General features: G+C 40.7%; 1 protein-coding gene across 1 annotated transcript in view; it reads right to left on the reverse strand.

Annotated features, from left to right (window-relative positions):
* LOC145437726 (flotillin-1-like) overlaps positions 1 to 23,263 on the reverse strand; it is a 63,437-nt gene that overhangs the window by 14,740 nt on the left and 25,434 nt on the right. The window lies entirely within an intron of this gene.

Below are 23,263 nucleotides of genomic sequence, written 5' to 3' on the forward strand. Positions count from 1 at the left end.
TCTCATGGTAATGAATGAACTCTAACTAGATACGAAGTGAGTCAACTGACTTTGATTTTCCTCTTTTGGTAATTCGGAATTTAATTCAATTAAATTTAATTCAGTTTTTGCAAATTCAGTAATTATAATTCTTAACTTATGTAGAAAAAAATGTGACACTACAATTCTAATTCTAGATTTGAAAAGCACAAAAATTTTGTGGTTGTTCCTGGTTTGTAAGGCCGTACTCAGTGACTTCTCACTCCACACTCTCTAACCCTTAGAAGCAAATCCACACCGCACAACACTAAATCTTCAAAATGAGTGAACTGAGAGATGCACGCTGTAGTCATTACAAAGACACATTGGTCAGCAAAAACGTCGGGCAACATATAGGCCAAGGCCAGAGTGGAATTGGTGGCAACGTCACGCAGAACTTTCCGTTTAATTACTTAATTATTCTAGGCAGAGAAGCTCTCATCACGCAGGATTTATTTTAAAAAATGAACCGAGATTTCAAAGGGCCTATTATCACTTCCAACAGTACAACCAGGGCACAACACTAAATATATATATAATTAAAATTGCAGTAAAGAGAATACATTGAATAAATGCAATGTGACCCAATGCCTTGACATATTAGGCTACATGTACAATTATATACATTATTATAACAGCTTATTATAACCTAAAAAAGGGATGCAAACTTATATTTCAATTACTAATAAAATAACGACAATCTGTGACAGCTATAGAACATTAAGCAGCATACCTATTCAACAGGTTCAACACCTACCGGTATATGTTTGCTTTCTGCATGAATTTTAGTGCACACTGCACTGTGACACAAAATTATGCTGCTTTAAATTAGATTTGACGTGTCAGCAATAATATTCAAAACAAACACAGAGATAGCGTGCATTTAGGAATCTTGGAGCATATTTTCAAAATAAAATAAAAATAGACAGACGCATATGTAGAAATTCAGAATTTATTGCGCCAGCAAACAGTATTGAGCTGTTGAGAGAGAAATCAATAAATATTTTAAAATAAAATAAAAATATTTATTGATTTCTCTCTCAACGCAATAAATTCTGAATTTATACATGCGTCTGTCTAAAGCACAGGTCCTTTTCTTTGCCATCTTCTTATTATATGTAGAGTTGTAGGAAGACTAAACATGGGTTATTGTATCACTGCCGCACATGGAATACTGCAAAGTATTTCAATAGACAGCTTTTGACTTGAAGAGAAGATGCGGAAATTCAAAATGATGAATCTGAAGACCTTAACGCCTGAATCATTATCTTGCCCATGCGCTGTAACCATAGTGTCTTAGAACACTATATGCTACAACTCGAGTTCGGTCAGCAGCATAAGTGGAGCCAAGGTGAAGTATATTGAATATTCCTTAGGTCCATAATATCAGAATTCGTTTCAACACAATTTATAATGCAAACGCCCAACATTGTTGCCCACTCTGGACCAAAATCGAGTGGCTTAAAAATCGCTAGATGTCGCTATGTCATAAAAAATCAATCAACATATCACTAGATTTGGATTCATAATGGAGGGTGCCAAATTTAACCGGAATATTCACAAATTCTAGTTATAGTTCTCACTCTCATCATCTGTGCTCACTGCTCAAGCTTATATACCAAATTTCTAGCCATCAAGAACTATTGCGAAGCACGACAAATCGTGTCAGTGAAGCAGAGCAAGGAAGTCAGAGTGATGTTCAGTTCAGTTCGGTTTATTAGCGATTTTTTATCAGTTCAATACACCACAAAAATGCGACACAATGAAAAGAGAGGAGGGTGTCGAATTGACTGAGAGTAGTCTTTGGAATCAGATATCCACCTTGACCTCGGCGATGCAAAGATGCACAATGAATGAAAAGTAAAAGAAGATGGTACAATAACAAGCAAGCGACAAAAAATGGGGTGGCATGTCGCTGGAGGCGAGATCGATAGGTCATGTCGTGGTCACGTAATCTTGAAGGCGGACTTGTATTTATTTAGTAGAAATTACTATTTCAACTTGAATGTGGACATGCTCGTCGACTGTCGGATGGCCTGCGGGATACTGTTCCACACGCAGGGCCGTAACAGCACTTCGTCAGGCCCCCCCCCCCAAAACTTTGGTCTTGGGCCCCCCATAGGGTTATAGACCTAACTTCTGGGGGGCTTAGCCCCCCAGACCCCTCTCCGCCGATACACTGTTTACCGCTATTTATCATTATCATTGGGAGTTTGTTTGGTAGGTCAGCTTTTGTCGCCTAAGCGCGCGAAGCGCGGAAAAATTTCTAGAATTCATTATTGAATCGGTCAGTATGATCGGGAATTGCCTATATTGTCATCAAATTTTATCTTCTCTCTGCTCACGTAATCAGATTTGCCGGTGGAGCTGAGTGAGGTGTGTTTGAAAAGGTAGGACCACTCCATTATTAATTAAACATCTTCAGGCGTATACCCGTTGGCAGGAACGAAACAGCACCTCGTCAGGCCCCCAAAAACGTGGGTCTGGGCTCCCATAGGGTGATAAAACGACCCCCCCCCATCACGTTGTTCGCGTTTGTCACGAAATCAACTGTACTGTATTGTGAGCCAGCAAGAAGCGCGAAAATTTTCGATAATTTATGATAAAATCGGTTAATCAGATAGGCGATTGCATATATATTATGCTATCAATTTATTTTCCTCTCTACTCACGTAATTAGATTTACCGGTAGAGCTGAGTGAAGTGTCTTGAAAACGGGGTGGCCCGTAAATGATAATTAAACATCTTCTGGCGGGCGGACCCGTTGGTATGACTTCGTTACATGATGTTATTTCGTGACTTCCAGTCTGCTATATCAAAACATATAGAATCGCCCAAACGTAGGCTTCTGAACTAAGAGACGCACACGATTTCAAATTGGTATTTCTTCACTGGCATAAATTTTTTCCCATCGGAATGGTATTTGTCTTGTGAGGTTCAGATTGCAAAGACAGGAACATTCGACGTCTGTCATTTAGGCGCCTATGTACAATTAAACCTATGTGTATTTTATATATAGAACGCCGTCTTCGGTCAGCATAAGGGCATAGACCTTTTCGGCCAAGGTTTTCTCGCTGTCGATCGTTCTGGCACACTTCTTGGAGTCGCATGTTATATGGCCTAAAACTTGATTGTAGGTCTTGGTGGGTCGTAGCGCGGTAATGGCCTAATACCCAATAATAAAGATAAATGGCTTCTTGAATTCGCGCGCAGCGCGAAAAAATTTTGAAAAATTGGCATGAATTTTCAAAAAATACTTTATGATTTATGCTAATTCACGAAATAATTTTGGGCCCCCTTCGAGCTCGGGCCCCCCCCCCAATTGGGGGGTTTGGGGTGCGGCAGTTACGGTGCTGTCCACACGTCAGGTCTGGCATATTTGATACAGCGGTAATCTTTTCGGTCGGTCATATGATATTTGGACGACATGGACGCGCGCGTGCTGTACTTGTGCGCTTTTAATTCCGTGGTATAGAAGACATTGAAATGTTAGGGGCAATGACCGCAGTGGAACTGATACATGAACTTGGCGATTTCTAGCTTCCGCATATCTACTATGTTTAGGACACAGAAGTGATGACTTTTACTATCCTTACTATCTTCATTCAGTGAGAGAGACGGAGAGAGATTTGGTATTCTATTTCAACCACACCATCGATAGATGCTTGTGTCACGACGGAGATGTGATATGACCTTTATAGTAAATAAGTCATCTAGTCTGCACCCCCATTTTATCTCCTCCATTCTATCCGTGATTGCCGAGCGCCTAGCAGGATAGCCGCGAATACTAGTTTTCGAGTCGTTAGTCTGACCCGGCCAGGGATCGAACCCACGACGACAAGAAGCCGGACGCATCACCATTGCACTATCTCGGTGTGCAAGTGCATGTCTCATCTTTACATTCCCTATCATAATAATAATCTTCAGACCAGACAGTATAATCTAAGGTCAAACTGTATATTTTAATCCGCACACAATGTAGCCTACATAATGCGATACACGAGACACAATGCGATATATATTGAACAGATACGTGTCGTCGTTCTTACGACGGCGACAAAAAAGCCCGGAGAAAAAGACCCGATATAGAAAGAAAAAAAGCAAGAGAGAGATGGTATTCTTTTTCGCCTGCACCATCGAGATGCTTTGACGACGGAGTTGCGAAACGGCCCCATGAGGTCATCTAGTCTGCGCCTCCGTTTTTTTTCTCCTCCATGCTATCCGTGATTGCTGAGCGCCTAGCAGCGGATACCAATTTTCGAGTCTTTGGTATGACCCGGCCGGGAATCGAACCCACGAACTACCGCTCGAGAAGCCGGACGCACAACCATTACACTATCTCGCTCGGAAATGGCTTCATAATAAATACCGATGAAAACTCCTGAATAACATCAAAGAAGACCTGAGACATCGGTTCGAGGTGGATGCCAGTTCAAAGAGACCCCAACAGATTGGTCGTTCGGCATCCCCATATCTTTTCATTACATTGTCTGTCTTGGGCACATGAAAATATGATTGCTTGATGCCGAAACGACCGTCCTTGTGACATGTCCCTGTGGCCATTTTTTCTTATGGTCACACCCTTGACCATAGTTACGATTGCCACATTGTAACATAACATAACATGGTTGGGTTATTGTGGCCAAAATAAAAGACTTGATTTATCTCACGGTGCGGAACATAGAAATAAGCTACTCTCGTTCCATAGCGACGATATGTTGGTTTTTCAATATTGTGTTGCCAATTACCTGGTATATTTTGTACCGCGCTTCCTTTGCTACTGCCACGCTGCGGATTTTGTTTTCTATCCTGTGATTGCCGCTGCATACGTTCGTGTTTTTTTTTTGTGCTCGGCTGCAGTAAATCAATCAGTGCTTGAGGACTTGTAGGTGTAGCCTATACGTTTCTCTCATTAGTATCAGTTTAGTAGGAATTCCATCATTTCAAATGATCACAAGATTGCAATACAATGAAAAGGTGTGGATTTGGAGTAGTCTTCGAAATCAGACTTATCTGACCTAGGCGATGTAAAAAAGGAGGCATGCACACTAGGGCTCTTCAAAAATGACTTTTTTTCTCAAATCGTACTGGCTACTTGATAAAATTGTTAGGTTGCCTAATTTAAGCCTACACACAAAATTTGGTTCAATTCCAGCTAGTAACCGCATTGCTACAGGAAAAGAAAGTTTCTATTTATTATATGAAAATAAATGATAAAAATTTTGAAAATTTTCTGTTCAACCCATGAAAGTGTTGGGCTGTCTATAGAAACGATGCTCCCCAAATTTGATTCAATTCCAACCAGTGGAAGCGGAGTTATTCCCGTCGAAAAATTTGGATTTGAATAAAATAGTATTTACGGTGACCAATTCTTTGTTTATTTATTGTAGTTGTGCTCACCGTAAATACTATTTTATTCAAATCCAAATTTTTCGACGGCAATAACTCCGCTTCCACTGGTTGGAATTGAACCAAATTTGAGGAGCATGGTTTCTATAGACAGCCCAACACTTTCATGGGGTGAACAGAAAATTTTCAAATTTTTTATTATTTATTTTTATATAATAAATAGAAACTTTCTTCTCATGTAGCAAAGCGGTTACTGGCTGGAATTGAACCAAATTTTGTGTGTAGGCTTAAATTAGGTAACCTAACAACTTTATCAAGTAGCCAGTACGATTTGAGAAAAAAAGTCATTTTTGAAGAGCCCTAATGCACACTGAATGAAAAGTAAAAGAAGATAATATAAAAGGACATAGATGACAAAAAAGGTGTCAGGCCGTGGTCAGGTCAACCAGAGGATTCACTAGTATTTATTCAGTAGAAATTGTTCGTATTTCGACGTAAATGTGGACATGCCCGATGACTGTCGGATAGCCGGCGAGACACTGTTCCATAAATCTGGTCTCGCATATTTGATAGAGCAATGATCTTATACTGTAGACATGAAACATGCTGAATTGCTGGTTTAAAACAGGTTTTCCAACAAATGATCATCGCTTATTGGCAAGAGTTAAGGGGACTGCAAAGTAGGCCCCCTATTCATGGGCTGAATCTGAAAAATGAATCCGTTTCTAGTCATCATCAAACTCAAACGCAACAATGTCCTCCTTTTGGTGCTGAAAATATGGTAGGCTTATGTAAAGTGCAATCTTATCAGCTGCTGACGGATCTCGGAAGCCTCTGCACAGTCTGTACGTTTATCTTGCGGCATAAAACCACTAGAGTCCATCTCATCATCTGTAAAATCGTCAAAAGATGGATCAATCATGCCACGTTGCCGGAGAAAGTTGTACATGCAGACACAAGCCGGAATTACATGCAGAGTCGTATCGACTTTCAACCTAATGCGTGTTTTTAGGCAGGAAAATACTCGCTTCAAGACACAAAATGCACGTTCAATCGTCAATCTCGTCTTTTTGTGGCTTTTGTTGTACAACATCTCAGGCTCACGCGAGGGATTGCGTAACGGCGTCATCAGATAATTAGTCAATGGGTATCCTTGGTCGCCTAGCAGCAGTCGATTTGAGGCCGACTGATTTTCCAGATATCCACATAATGCCGAATTACGGAACACCTTCGCATCACGTGTCGAGCCGTACCATTTAGCGTAAATGTTGGTGAAGATTAGTCGAGCATCGCATACAGCCTGAAATATGAATGTGTGTATTAGTATTGTGAATTACTACCGTTACATCTAGCACTGTGACCAAGTCACAAGGTTCTGAGTCACAGGTCAATTATACTTTTATAATTTGAACTCGAGTCAAGTCGAGCCATTTTCAATTTACCAACAAGTCGAGCGTTGGTGATCCCTTAATTAGAATTACTGAGAGACAGAGATTAGGTTTATTTTCGCCTGCATCTTCAAGATGCTTTGACCATGGAGACGCGATATGACCTTCAAGTGAGGCAAAAACTTTAAATTGAATGAATTTAAGAATAAGAAATACAGCAAAATTCAAGTTGAGTTCAAGACAAACCAGAGTTCATTCCCATAAGCATGAGAATAGGTAATGTCTGTACACCAAGCTTGACTCTTTTTGCACTATACAGTTCTGTTGTCACAGAAAACTACTGTACAATGGCGGCTTGGCACTGGATTTTCCTGTGCGGAAGGGATATTCTTGTTAACTTGCTGCAAAATGCCGCGGACAAAGAGGCATTTTCAGGAAAACCAGAAATTAGATTAGAACTAAAATTAGAGTATAGGAACGCTGAACAAATTAGATTAGAATTAGAACACACAGACTTTTCACAAATTAGATTAGAATTATATTACTGGCATTTTGATCTAATTTAATGAAATTATACTACTAGAATTATGTAGTTGTCCAAGTGTGATTGAAATATGGAAATATTTAATAAGTATGTTCAATAAGCAGGTAATGTTGTGGGGTGACTTGGTGCGGGTGCTGCTAATATACCAGGGTTGTAATGACTCGAGTCAGGACTCGACTCACGATTGTGTGATGACTCGACTTGACTCGAGTCATTTTATCAAAATACGGAAATGACTCGACTCAAGTCAATCTGTGTATTGACTGGACTTGGACTCGAGTCATTGTGTACGACTCGAACCAAGTCATATGACTCGAGACTTGGACGGTCAAGACCAATATTTCGTTGTAATTTCGAAAAATAGTACAGTAACCACTAACCACCCTATTGGGATTTCGTCTATTGGTACTGGTACTTGAAAAAGTGACCAGAAACTGCTAAGTGAGGAAAATTGGTATATTATAAATGCGAACCATTTGATATCACCAAACAGAGTTGTGTGGGTTCAACAAGACTTTAACTGAAAACTGAGCAGTCAACACAATGACTTGGACTCGACTCGATGGAGAATTGAAAATGACTCGACTTGACCCGAATCAAAACTATAAAAGTAACATTGACATGCGACTCCGAGCCTTGTGACTTGATTACAACCCTGTAATATACAGCTTATAAATCACAGTTATGCCCAATTGGAATCTCGGTAGGTTTTGCCTAATATAACAGGCAAGAAGAGATGATTCTCCAAGTTGAAGTAATTTAATAAAATAAATAATAAATAAAGAATTGTGAGCACAGGACACCGATTCCACACAGACAACAGGCAGTTATGATGATATTCACCTGGCAGTTTATGGAGAAGTAGCCTTTTTGGTTTCTGTACCGTTTAGCATTCTCACCACCTGGGTTCTGAATGCCAACATGTGTGCAACCAATTGCACCCATCACATCTGGAAATGATGCAATTGCAAAAAATTCTTCCTTTACACTGTGTACGTTGAGATGAGGCCACTGTATGAAAGTCCCTATATTTCCAACTATAACTTTCGAGACCTGTAAATAAAATAACTGGACTTGGAAAAGTACGAGCAATCAAGCACAATCAATTCATTACCTCTTTGATAGCATTTGATACGGTCGGCTGTGAAATGCCTTCCAAATCAGCAGAAAGCAATTGGAAAGAGCCGCTGCTTGTGAAGCGTAAAAATATCAACATCTTATGCAGCATTGGCAGAGCAACGCCTTTTCTAGAATGCCTGAAGTCATGCTGAATGATTGCAATGAAGTCATGAACGCCTTGTTTTGTAAAGCGATACCGTTCCATAAATTGCGCGTCAGTGTTGTTTTCCATAGGGTTTTGCAAATCTGCCAGTCGACGTTTTGGCACTCTTTCAACAGCTTCACCATCATACTCCTCTCCAGTCCACCTCATGAACTCCAAAAAGTCCATCTTAATATCAGCAGTGCAGCCACCGAGAATCCAGTCACTAGTAGATTATTATTCCCCATTTTTAGAGACCAGAAACCGAGTCTTAAGCAGCGGAGAAATTGGTTCCATTATAGAGGATATAGTTCCATAATACCATCGCGACTTACATTCGCTCAATTTAAGAAAAGTCGGCGATGCGTGACTGCAATAATGCCCGTCTTAAAAAGAAGCTATCTTCCAAGAATTATCCTCAATTTGAGTATTGGAGCTTGTAACAGCCTCACACTTATATCAGAGTGGCGTGATTGCAATAGACAAGCAGGAAATCAGATATATGTGATTTGATTTCAAAATTGGCGCGTTACGGATTCTGGGGCCCACAACTTGAGCTAATGAAAAGGTACCTCACTGGACGCCAACAATCAATCAGGTTTATTAATATTTTCATCGTTTGAAAACATCACAAGACTGCGATACAATGAAAAGATAGGAAGGTGTCGAAACAACTTGGAGTAGCCTTTAAGATCAGACAACCACCGTAGCCTAGGCGAAGTAAATAAGAGGCATGCACACTGAATGAAAAGTTTCAATCTCTCACATATTGTCCTCTCCTCAACTGGTTACCTGTGGTGTACCCCAAGGCTCAGTGCTTGGGCCGGTCCTCTTCACTTTATATGTCAACGACATTTTTGAATCCTCCTATTTGAGTAGGCCTACCATTCTGTTCGCTGATGATACTCACCTCCTCTCTTACTCATCATCTACGGCTAAGTTGGGTGCCGTGACCAGCAGTGACCAAATGCACAAAGTGCATGAGTGAACGGCCCACAATAATCTATGCGTCAAAGCCGCGAGATCCAAGTTATTGGCCATAAACTCCGAACAAAAATATAACCGCTAAAATCGCCGGTAAAACCCCGTCAACGTAGGCTATTTCCAACTCGGAAAATACAAAATACCTGCGGGTTTTACTAGACTCGAACTTGACCTGGAAGAGTCACATTCAGTCGCAATTAAAAAGTAATCACGGAATTGTGGTCTGTTCTATATACAGCCTTAAAGACTAGCCTACATATCAGGGCTTTCGAGCAGCCGTAAATTTAAACTGCTCCAGCTCCGGCGCGTTCTTCTATCATACATTAGCTCCGGCTCCAGCTCCGGAGCCGCATTATTACCACTGCTCCGGCTCCAGCTCCGGCTCTGAAATTATCGAATGGGTCTGTCTATATCAGGGGTGGCCAACCCGCGGGGCAAATGTGGCCCGCGAGAGGGTTTTGCGTGACCCGCGAAGTAATTTCGTATTATGTTATCGAAAATGAATTGCTCAGATTGTGAACTTGCAATGCAATGCCAACCAAAATTAAAATTCTGGCTGCGACACTTGGGATGTTGATGACTAAAATATCAGTTCCGACGCATTGGCAGATCCACGGTCCAGTCACATTTTCAGTAAATCGTCGTACATTACAGCAAACTAAAATAGTACCGAAATTTTTCTACACGCTTCGCGTGTTTAATTGTCACACGATTTCTTGCTTGGTAGCCTATCCCCTACTGAAAATGAAATAAACGCCTAATTTACCCGATTGAGTCTAACTGTATTCGCAATTACGGGAGAAAGTCTTTTCGCGTTTGCGCTCGCATGAAGATCGTCGACGGTGAAATGTAGGCACAAACTGATTGTCGCATATCATCGGAGACCTTCGATACCGATGTGGCCAGACGCCGAATAGTCTTGTCCTTGCAAACTGAGCCTAGCGGATGGTATACAATAGACCCGCAATATACTCAAGTAATAATATTATTGACCTAGTTTATTTATAAACTTTGAAAATTTTACCCGCTTGGCGCGACTAGTGGACCGCGCACGCGTTGTTCAATTGCATGTGCCCCTTTAGCCGAAAAGGTAGGCCATTCCTGGTCTATATAGATTTCTAATCTACCCATAGGTTAGTTATCTATAGTAATCTAGAGTCTGTCAGCCGTCAGCAACATCCGATGTAGCAACGAAGACATATAGGTGCCGCCGTGCCGGCTTGTGTCGTCATAATGTATACTTGTCAATTGTCGACAACATCATAGTTGCATTAGAACGCACTTTACTATATGCCATTGCTGAGCACAGCATTAAAATTCAGGCTTGCTGTTCAATTATGATAAATCAGCAGATGTGGTTGTTGCATATATATAATAGCATCCTATGAAATAGGTCGGAGCCGGAGCTACTCCTCAAATAACGGGCTCCAGCTCCGGCTCCGGCTCCGGCTGAATTTTAAGTAGAGCTCCGGCTCCGGCTCCAGCTCCGGTGAAAATGCACGGCTCCGGGGCTCCGGCTCCGGGCTCCGGCTCCAAAGCCCTGCTACATATGCCAGTCTGGGTCCTCCTCTGATACTCATCTTTTAATCGTCATTACAATCAAAGTTACAATATGGCATCATCTGCTTTGGGGGGCTGCCAGTGTTAGCGCACTGAAGCCACAGTAAAAACTTCAACATCAGGTCGCCCGCATCGTAGCCAGGGCCCCAAAGAGATCATAGGATGTGTGTCCAAAAAATCACTGCTCAAAAGATTCGGTGTCCTAAAAGATATGCGGAAACTAGAAATTACCAAGTTTATGCATCAGTTCCACTGTGGCCACTGCCCCAAAAACTTCAATAACTTCTTTACCTCGATATCAAACGTGCATAAGTAGGCCTACGACCCTCGCAAGTTCACGTCGTCCAATTACCATAGTAGAAAAAAAAGATCATCGCTCCATCAAATATGCCGGACCTGATTTATGGAACAGTATCTCGCATGCTGTCCAACGCAGTCATCGAGCATATCCGCATTCAAGTCGAAATACGAATAATTTCAACTGAGTCAATACTATAGTTAGCCCTCTAGTTTACAGGACCACGACCTGACATATCGATCTCGCCTTCCGACACATCACACATGCCATCTTTTTATCACCTGGTCCTTTTATATTACTTTTCATTCAGTGCCCATGCCTCCTTCTTTATATCGCCTAGGCCAGGTGGGTGTCTGGTATCGAAGACTACTCCAAGTCGTTTCGACACCTCCCTTTTTTTCATTGTATCAAAATTATGGAATTATTAGGAATTAATTGATTTGAATTGAAATCTAAGATTATCAACGGATTCTATTTTCATCCTATGCGTATAGTGGTATTGTGTTGAGCGTCGGCGCCATCTACGCAGTTGGCCCGGGTTCAAGTCCCGCCGTCTGAGGTTATTCTGGGTCCCTCGTCACCAGTGTCGCAGTTCTTAGACGACAGAAAAGCCCAGAAAAAGACCCGATAAAGAAGAAATAAAGAGCATGAAATAGCTTTTAAAAAGGACCGACAAAGGAAGATTAACATCGAAGAAGACTGCTGCATCGGGCGCTAGATCGAGGTGGATGCCAGTTAAAAAGACCCTAACTGGTTGTTCGGCATCGTCCCATAACTGTTCATTACATCACGCTGTGTCTTGTATATCGCATTGCGCATAGTGTGTGTGTGCTGGGCAGATGAAAATAAAAAAATATAAAAATATAACCCAACCATGTTATGTTATGTTATGTTATGTTATAATCTGACGACTGTATTACCATAGACTCATGCGCTGTAATCAACAGATAGGAGGACGCCAAAGCGACCAGTTGCTGTCTCTCACCTCGGCCTAGTGCCCGATTCCACAGTTTTTTCTGTTAATCTTTATCCGGCGGTCCGTTAAAACGTCGATGCGGGGTAAGTTGAGCCCAAATAAACCTGCGACGGCCGGAATTCAACCAGCGTAAGTGACGTCGTAGCTCACCACGCCGCTATATATATGTCCTCCATATATAGCGTATAGCCCCATACTTATCATTAGTTTTAGTTACAGACCACGTACTGACCACGTCTGTTTCGAGTTCGACACGGTTTGGGAGATGGAAATTTGGAAAATAAATTTGTCTGATATCTAGCGGATTTCCAGCCAATAATGGAAAAGAACGTACTATTTTTGTATGTTCATCCTGCTCAAGAAGCGGGGCACGACCAAGCTTTACATTAGTAGGTGGATATTTCGTATTATGATTCCTGATCTGTAGCACGACCCACTTTCGTCCCGGGCTTTTCTAAGTCACACCCAGAGATATCTAGAACTCTAAAACTTCTAGATATTCCTGGTAACACCGTTAACTCGGAAGACAACGCGGGGAGGAGTCTAGATAAACCTCCAATTAGGGTTGCATTGCACAATGGTTGTTTAAAACATGCTTTAAACCAGAGGTCTCAAACTCAAATGTGCTCGCGGGCCAGTTTTCCAGTTTTGACGACGCCGCGGGCCGCAGCATTTATAGGGATATTCTTGTCTTTCCAAGTAGGCTTTATTTGGCGGGAATGAATTTTCCTATTGAAAGTGAGCCGATCCAGCAGACTGACAGTAAACACACATCATCAAAATGTGATTTAGTCTTGTATCAATATAGGACTGGCACGAAAAGAATCATCACATTTATAACTATTTGAATAGAATTGTTGTTGTAAATGATATATATTAATTATAAGATATAGACACCATATGGGCGGACAAATGTATGCTGTCATCATAAAAGCTATCGGGTTATAATTTTTCAGCTACTATGCATATTTTGAAATGAACAGATTGATAATAGAGACTGATCTGATATCAAAATATTCTTAAGTTGAGCATTGCAATTCCAATCCAGGATTCGAGTATACTTCTGATAAGTAGGGTATTAATCTCATGGCCAAATATCTTCATATATATGAGCGTTTTTTTTAAATATAATATAAATATATTAATGAATGTGTCCTAGTGATTGAAATGTCGGAACGCCGAACGTCCCATTGCTGTTACATTGTTGGAGTGTACCCCTACGGTACTCGGTACCTTTAAGTGGCCTTAATAACATGGCTTAGCGACCGAAGGTGTAACTAATAGATTTCCAATGGTTGTCATAACTATACTTGCTCAGTTAGCGAAATACCAAGCTGCGACCTTCTGATCTATTACTATTACCCTGACACGCGATTAGTTTTTTGCGTCCATGGTTCTAACAAATTCACAGCATTACGAGTCACTCCAAGTCCACTCGAGTCATTTCGATTTTGCCATCGAGTTAGCCCGAGTCTGAGTAATTCAAAGAAAGGTCGCGTCCAAGTCCAACTCACAAATTTCAGTCACGAATCGTCTAACGGTCAGGTTTTGTCATCATGAATTGGAAATGTGGCGAAATAGTGAATCTTCCACTGTATGGTAGCGTTTGCAATTGATGTGATAGTGAAGTTTGATGAATAGTTTAAGGCTTTCGGAGCAATTTAAGAGGGAATTTTCACTTTATAACCTGAAAAGATATATGTGACTCTTATATATTGTCAAATTACTAAAAAATCCAAAATGTCGTCGCGGGCCGCACAAAATGCTCTGGCGGGCCGCATGCGGCCCGCGGGCCGCGTGTTTGAGACCTCTGCTTTAAACAGTGTTTTAAACAAATGCCTTTTCTGAAAAAACAATTTTTTTTCCAAGCTGTATAATTATATTATGCCATAATATAAAATCGCCATAATAACTTTCCAAAAAACATGTTGTTTGAGCCCACGGTCGATTTTACCACCCTATATAGCCGACATAAGCGATATGGGATGGTTGGAACCCTCAAAATAGTCGGTTCAACAGCTATAGTACGTATATACTTCGTCACAGGAGCTTATATTTTCAATTGTCAATCTACTATGAAGTCACAATTGATATTCGTGACGTCATCGCTTAAAAAACAAACGAAAAAAAAACAATTAAAAACATGGGCCTTGTTTCAAACAAGTTAGTTTGTTTGAAATTGATTTTTGTTTTAAATGCAACCCTACCTCCAACACTTGGGCAGGAATCTTGGAGTTGGAATGTGCTTTGATTCGAGCTGGCTAAATGATCTGTCTGGGCTGAATTCATTCCGTAAGATTTCATGCTTCTGATCAAAAAGAAGCTGTATTTCACCCTCATCGTTAGATTACCTACGCATTGCAAAAATCGAATGGTCATATTATATTTCAAGTCTATCAGTTTCAGTTTTATTATTAGTAATCAATTCAAAACATTACAATACTGCGATACAATGAAAAGATAGGAAGGTGTCGAACCGACTTGGAGTTGGCTATAGTCTTTGAAATCCGACACCCATCTGATGGGCCTATAGGCGATGTAAAGCGGGGGCATGCACAATTGCACACACAAAGAAAAGTAAAAGATAACATAAAAGAACAGACCTAAGCAATTGGGTAGGCCTATATGCTATATGTAGCCTACACTGTACAATATAATAAGTAATATAAAGATGGTGTTGGAAGAATGGTTAAGGGCTGTGGCTGTTGGTGTTGGTGTCATTGTGCTGCGTGCATATGAGACACCCATATTTTCCAATTGATCATGGCAAGAAACGGTCTCGCTCACATAATTGTCATCTCACAATGATCTTTTTAACAAATGCACTGACAGTTAACCTTGTATCAGCGTATTCATGCGCGTTTAATCGCATTATTGAACACCCATGGTTGCACCAGCAGAAAATGAAGTCGTTCGGCAAGATTGAATTACAGCAGTAAAATGTGTTGGTGGTTCGAGGCGACTTCCTCTCCGCTGTTCATCGCTGGGATCGGAAATGCAGGAAATTGAGGTTTTGGTGTACTTAGTAAAATAGCAACAGAAGAGAAGTTAATGAAGCGAAGACAAACGAGGTAGAGCTCCTGATCAAATTGGATCCATTGCAGAAATCTGTAAATTAAAGTAAATACACCGATTCTAGCCTGCTTAGAAAGGCGATTTATTTTACTCTCTTTACCGCTTGCAAATGGATTTCAAATGTTACGGATGCGAAATTTATAGCATGCATATGACCAGTGACCGTGGCCTATACACATCGCCCGATTAATCAGACTCCATCTAGATGTGGTCTGTAGGCCTACTAAACTTAATAAAGTTCTACAGTCAACACGACTTATTTAGGCGGTTGTGCTTTTGGATTTGGACTACTTCCAATTCTACTCGAACTGCTCCTTTTTGGGCCAAACTACTTGCTTTTTACAATTAGGAATTAACAAAGTAGGAACTATAGTTTTCGGATGAGTTAGCATCACTTCTTTGAGTGAAAATGTATCAACTACTGGGCGAAGAAAGCCTCTTCGTTAAGGCAACTGAACATATTTTCGAAGATCAGACCTATTTGCAGTGTAGTTTCATTAGCTATGTTGCGTTCTTTTAGCGGAAATCTTGCAATTTCGAAATTAGCCACCTCAGACTCACTGCTAATAGAATGTGACCCAATGATAGGGTTATCATACGCCCTGCTTTAGGAGGATTTGTCCTTCTTTTTCGGGAAATAGAAAATGTCCTCCTAGGACGCCCAAATGTCCTCCTTTCTGACAGTTCGTCCTCCTTTATAGCTTTGACAGCCAGGCCAGTGGACAGGCACACATACAAAACGCCATAAATCTGGACGCTCTGGCCTTTTATTTAGTTAACACACAACAGCAGTATTATAAAACGGCTCTTTCAGGAATCGAGTTGGAAAAATGTTTTTTTTTTTCAGTCAACACAAGGCCGATATCGCGGCCGATATTTTATACATAAAAAAATTCAGAAATATTGGAAATTCAATGCTCCGTGTTCTCAATTTCAAGAAATCGACGACGCTAAGGGCGATACAGCACAGATTTACCCTTGCAGGACGGGTTTAACTGGGTGATCATGCAGAGAAACTACGCTTCCTGCATTAAAATTTACCTCTACTGGACTGATCTACAATTCTGTACCACGTTCTGCTTTTTGGGTTATCCCAAATTTCAATGAATTAATGTACACAATTAAGCAATATTTCTTTTTATTTTCAGTTTTAGAGTTTGTTGTTCAGCTTTCTGTGGCATGTACAAGTGCCATCTTGCCTAATATAAAATATTTTTGGCGAAATAGCTCTCTGCTCCTTCCATATTAATATCAGCCTGTGATATCGGTTATCGGCCTTGTGAGTGTGTCGATGTAATCGGCATCGGTATCGGTCAGCAAAAAATCAATATCTGTCGACCTCTAATATACTATTGACGGAGTGATCTAGGCCATAGGCCTATACCTCACCAGTATCACATGTGCAAAATTTGTACTTTCCGCCGTCGGTAACAGTACATTCTGTATCTCCAATTTTGCTCATAGCATGACATCCTCTTGTTATAGCTGCAAAATAGTGCATCACATATTCCCATTACACTGACATCTAAATTATGGTGACGTGAAACAGCATACATTCATGTCCGCTTTCATCTATCGTAGTGGACACAGTGCACATTTCCAGAGCATTAACATGCCCGATAAGGAAGCTCGTGTCTTGGCAAGTAACGTTCTCGTATTTGGAAAGTCCGTCGCAAGGCTGGCAGTGGTAACATTTCAATGCTAATGCTGAAAATGCGAAAACAAATCGCTATTACTTTAATTACTTATGGTCAGTCAATATGACTTCATACCAGTTGTTGCACACAGCACTATTGCGATGAGGATCATCCTACGGCATCTTCCGGCGAGTAGCATGTTTAAAATTTGTACGATTTCCAAGTAACGCAAATGCAATATAGTAGATGACTGGTCAAAATCATCCGCACGTTTAGTAGGGCTGCAACTATATTACATTTACACTGGTTACACTTTTGCACAAACATATATCAACACTCTGGTATTTACAAGGCTCGTAATATCCTGTGTAATATTAAGTTGATCCAAAATTACAACTTAAGTCAAAGAGTTTGTTAACCTTTATTAACCATGCGAACTTTTACGCAAGATTTCAAGCCTTAGGCGAACTCGCTGAGTCACAAAAACAGAAATCTACCAACGTACACATCTAACTACTCATATAAAACATAGCAATAGAACACCAGTGTGCAGACTGAAACATGCATCAACAATATTTAAAGAACAATTAGGCTGTTAAGCATGATCATCCCAAAACACAAAACAATCATTATGAATATTCACCGCAAATTAGTGTCAGTGTGCTGTTCAGTGTTCACGTTCAGAGACCAGTTCATAAGTGCGTCAGTGCGAGGCTTCAACTTGGTAAGTGTCACACAACAACGTAATATACGAATTACTGAATTGCAAATGTGCTAATAGATATTGAAGATAGGAACGGATGTCAGAAGGATGGGGTTTCGAATTCGAACCCCGACCTCCCCAGCATAAACCATTGCGCACTGCACAGTGCCCACGGCGTGCCATCACAACAGATACAATTCGACTGTACTGGTCGCGCCTAGTTTCTGCAGCTAACGATGGACAAGGCGGGTGCGTCATCAAGAATAACCGGGTGTGTGTCTTGACATCCGCCGAAGCCCTGAGACCGTACCACTGCTTTAGCCCTATTATAGTTAGTGATGCAGAGAGAGAGAGAGAGAGAGAGAGTCTTTATTTTCATCCAACCAAAACACATAACACACGGCAGTGACGGTGGTACAGAAAATATGCATGCACAGTATTCGGTATTAGATAGGAATGATCGATAAGACCGTGAAGGTCATCTAGTCTGATCACACCAGCATCAAACAGGTGCACGTGACTCTAAACAGTCTGGCTGCAAAGACTTGCGTTAACGAGTTGACAAGTATTACTCAAACGACATTAATAACAATAAGAAGAAGAAGGAGAACCAAGCTTTAGCTGTACCACCCATGTGTTGATGAATGCATTACCAAGCAGTTGGTAGCTCTTGCCTTATTTCTCCTTTTGACTATTTGCATCGCATTGTCACGACGTATAACGGACAGTCGGCCTATACTGATCGCTCTACGGTAGGGGTTCCCAACGGTTTCATAGTCGCTACCCCAGATTTCGATTTAAGTGTTCTGTGACCCGACCTCTCAAATTTGACGCGCTAATATCTACAAAAAGTGGTCGACACCTTCGCCCAAGCCTACTCAAGGTCTATGTGCTAAGCTGTCGACTATGTGCCCAGTAATAGCACTTACGCACGTATGAGCTGGATAACCTCCTTCTATCAAGACTATAGCAATGTACGTACATGCTATATAGGTCTTTTGGAGCGATTTCTCTCTCTCTATATATATATCTAATCGAGGTTAAGTGTACTGATGTGTGAAATTCTGCGTCTTGCGATATACAGAAAACGATCTATAAGTTATTCGGTCGCGCCGAGTGTATATGTGAATGTAGATACTGTTTACACATACAGCACTACTGGTCACTGCAGGTGTCCTGGAAGGAAAAATCGCCGTTCTATTGATTTCTATGCTCCCGGCACTTTAATCTTCAAAGAGATGGCCATACAGCAATCTGACGTTATAGTAGGTTGCGCTTTAAAATGACGCCTCTACTGATCTGATGATACCTTCTGGGCGGATTCTCACTCCTCATCTGTCGTTTTGGTTTTCTATTTTGAAAAATGAGCTAAAATTTCTGGACATGAGCCGCCGATAACATCCGTTTAATTGGCACAATCAACGCTGCACTATAAAATCAAGTGCCATAACTTTAGCACTCCATCTAGTATTCAATCAGTTTTAGAAACATCATTGCGCCATAATCTCATACTTCCACTTCCAATTTAGCTCTGCCCGCACTATTGTGCTTGGGTAGGGTTGTTGAACTCCTAGCTTACAAAGCCAACTATTGTATGATAGATATAACATGGAGATGCAGCTAATCCATCGCGTAGCTCTTTGTTATGCAAATCAACGAGAATAGTAGAAATAGTACTGGAAATAGTTTTATAGCATTTTAAATCACTCTTTTACGTTTTGCGTGATACTTGATAAAATTGTACTAAAAGAATGCATAAAAAACAGAAAAAAGTTGCAGAAAGTTGCAATATATAATTCCTATATACAGCTAAAACATCATACTGCATTACTTCTGAGTGTTTGGGAAGCTGCCGGAAGCTGGAAAAAAGTTGCAACAGTTTAGGTTTATTATAATATTATTATTAATATTATAATAGTTATTGAGTTTATAAGTTAGCAATGCTTATATTATCTTCATCCCATTCAAGGGTGAATGTTGAGAAGTTAGCCTCTGATAGAGAGTCAAAAATTCGAGGGAAGATTGCTTCACAGCCTATTCGACAATGCTATTAAACGATACTAACGATTAGGGCTGGGCACAATGATTCGAGTACTCGAATCTGAATCGAGTATTAATTTAAATGATTCGAGTCGAGTAGTAAAAGACGATTTTTTCGAGTACTGAAATTATACCCTCCTCGCAACTGAAAGTTTATTTACTAACGAGAATTATAGTTTTGATACTATTTTCCACTGAGGAAGACTTGAAACCTTGATTGGCCGCGTCGCAGCATACGAGACATAGTACAAAGCTACGAACGTTACTGGAAATAATACATTTCCGAAGTCATGATCATCCCACAACATTGTCAAGAAGTGCAATGACATCGGTATGGTGGAAAAATACCGAAGTATCTTTAATGTGCTGAATAGCAGGCATCATGTTCTTTGTGGTGGCATAAAAGGCACGTATTTGAGCTTTAAGATATTACATTATGTTGTGACGTCACAATGAGTGATACTCGAATACTCGACTCGACTCGAAGCGTATTACGTGATTCAGAATCGAATCACCCAGGTATTCGATTTTGCCCAGCCCTACTAACGATATGTCGGCCTATACAACTGTCCAGATCACAACGACCAAACCTTCAATACAGCCTTTCTCATTCAAGCAACCACAATCTGATAGAAAAAGCAAGGATGACGATTTTGAAAGCAATATGGCAATGAAGCTCACTTCTACAAATTTAAACTCAGTATCCAATCCAGCCTACATACACGAGGAATATTTTGACCTTTCCTGGTACATCACAATGGGTTGCATGCCTTTCTCAAGAAGCCGCGCGTTCTCCACACCCGAGGTGGGTTGTATTTCGTGACTTAGAGCTAAATCATGGAAGGAAAGGATCATATTCCCATGCAATTGCAATTGCGGGCGTTAAATGTGAGTTCTTCGAAACGCGTCGATGGCAGCATTGCAGCAAGTGTGCATCGGGTTGTTCCTTTACCACAAAAAGTCTGCAATAATGGTATTGCTCATTTCCAATTGCTACGCAGTCGTCGAGCTCGTTGAAGGAAACAACTAATAACCCTTAATGGTGTCTGCAAAAGACTAATTGATGGTATTGCATCAGACGTAAATATGATTACGAAATGATGTAGGCTACTTATGATCGTTCACACAGTGTTTACGGGTGTGACGTAATGCAATATTTCCAAACTGCATGTTGAAATGCATTGTTGACAAGGGCCAAAGTATATGTGCTATCTGCATTGGTGATGCATAATTATTGCCTGCTCAGTGCCCACTGCCCATGGCAATCATGTGGATGAAAACGTATTGTCTGCTTAACATCGACTTTTATAACTGTCTATACTTGATATCAATGGTCATGCTCACGGTCAGTGACGCGTAAGATTTATTATAAGAACAGCAGACTTCGAGTCCCCAAGAACATTTTGAGGAGTAAATATTTGATGAGTTCAACGGAACTACAAATTTTGTTTTTTCAAGCAGGGCCGTTGCCAGCCGACAAAACGGTGGTCCTTGAAACTCCATAGGGTGATAAAAAGAACTTCTGATCGGCGAAACCCGCCTCTTTCTACATGGAATTTTATCACTACCCTTTATACATACAATCGACTTGACTCGAGTGAGCTATTTCGTACGACCTGACTCGAGTTACTTTGCAAAAATGAATTGACTCTACTCGGAGTTCCAAAAATGTGGATTGACTCGAGACTCGGAGCAAAATTTACAAGTCAATTTCAAGTCGTAAAGTAATCGGTGTCGATAAAAATTGCTATGTCCTGCATATATTCGGATTGTTCTCGAGATGCTGGCGTGACTACTGATTTGTGAGAGCGACCAATTTCATTCATTCAATGATTTTGCGTTTTACTGAACCTCCATTGTTCTATCACAAATCTATAAATTCACCGCAAACGAAGTGATTAGAGCTAACAGCGTACGTTGTCGTTAGTAGGAAAGAAATATGATAGCAGGGTCTCTATCTCTGCTTTATAGTCTGGTGATTGGTGGTGCGCTCAGTGCTTACCTTTACCAAACCTCTTGTATTATCTAAATTGAATTCGAATATAGTTTGTGATACTCGTCAACCATTGTCGCAGGCATGTTGTCGCAGGTATCCCATGGATATGTAGTTTGGTAGTGCATCATCTCAATTCGTTTCTACCTTCAACTACCTGAGGTTTTGAGAATTTGGCGGATAATAATTGACGGAGGGTACGCAATTATACTTACGTTGTTTACCAGTTCTACGCATGCGTGAGCTATACAACGCCTTTTTGCAATAATTTTAAACTCTGTGTTCGTTCCTCGATCTAAAATAAATTGCGACTCAAACTGTATTTCAAACAGCTAGCAAAATGCAATGACTTAGTCATGCCCCGAACTTCGAGAAGACAACTTGACTTGAATTGTGACTTGACTCGAGTCACCTTTAAAAATCGGTTGAATACACTTATACTAACTCTTAAAACAGTGACTTTAACGGCGATATAAGTTGTCATATTTTAGGGTTACCATGCGTCCTCCTTTAAGAGGATTTGTTCTCCTTTTTGAAAAATTTGTCCTCATTTTTCGCCGAAATCAATCAATCAGTTTTATTAAAATTTCCATTTTTTCAAAACACCACAAAACTGCGATACAATGAAAAGATGAGAAGGTGTCGAAACAACTTGGAGTAGTCTTTAAGATCAGACACCCACCTTGGCCTAGGCGAAGAAAAGAAGAGGCATGGACACTGAATGAGAAGTAATGCAGAGAATATAAGACGCAAGCGACAAAACGAGGTGGCATGTGGCGGAAGGCGAGGGCGATGTGCCGAAAATGCCCCAAAAGACCACCAAAGACGTTAAATTTCGGTCTATAAGATAGACGACGGGTTGCGAGGGAGTAAAATCTGAAAAATGACCTTTCTTTAGTCAACACAACAAGACTTCCAGTTAATATAACAAAATCAGCTATTTTCCATTTCGGTAAACTAATTAACTTTCATGAGTTGATAAAAGGGTCCTACCGGGGCCTACGATATTATACGACAGGGTTGTAACCAAGTCACAAGGCTCCGAGTCACAAGTCAATCTCACTTTTATAGTTGTGACTGGAGTCAAGTCGAGTCATTTTCAATTCACCACCGAGTCAAGTCCGAGTCCAAGTCATCGAGCAGAGGGTCGAGTCCGAGTCATGGTATTATGACTCGAGTCCGAGCCTGTCATTGTTTTTGACGGCTCAGTTTCCAGTTAAAGTCTTGTTAAACCACTTTTTATAACTCTGTTTGGTGATATCGAATGGTTCGCATTCATAATATACTAATTTTCCTCACCTCTAGCAGTTTCTGGTCGCATTTTCAAGTACCAGTACCAATAGATGAAATCAGAATTGTGTGGTTACTTTACTATATTCTTCGAAATTACAATGAAATGTCGGTCTTGGCCGTCTCAGTCTCGAGTCACATGACTTG

The sequence above is a fragment of the Botryllus schlosseri genome, chromosome 4 (assembly GCF_051294905.1).
Source record: "Botryllus schlosseri isolate E-star chromosome 4, Bs_hap1, whole genome shotgun sequence".
In the NCBI taxonomy this organism is placed as follows: domain Eukaryota; kingdom Metazoa; phylum Chordata; class Ascidiacea; order Stolidobranchia; family Styelidae; genus Botryllus; species Botryllus schlosseri.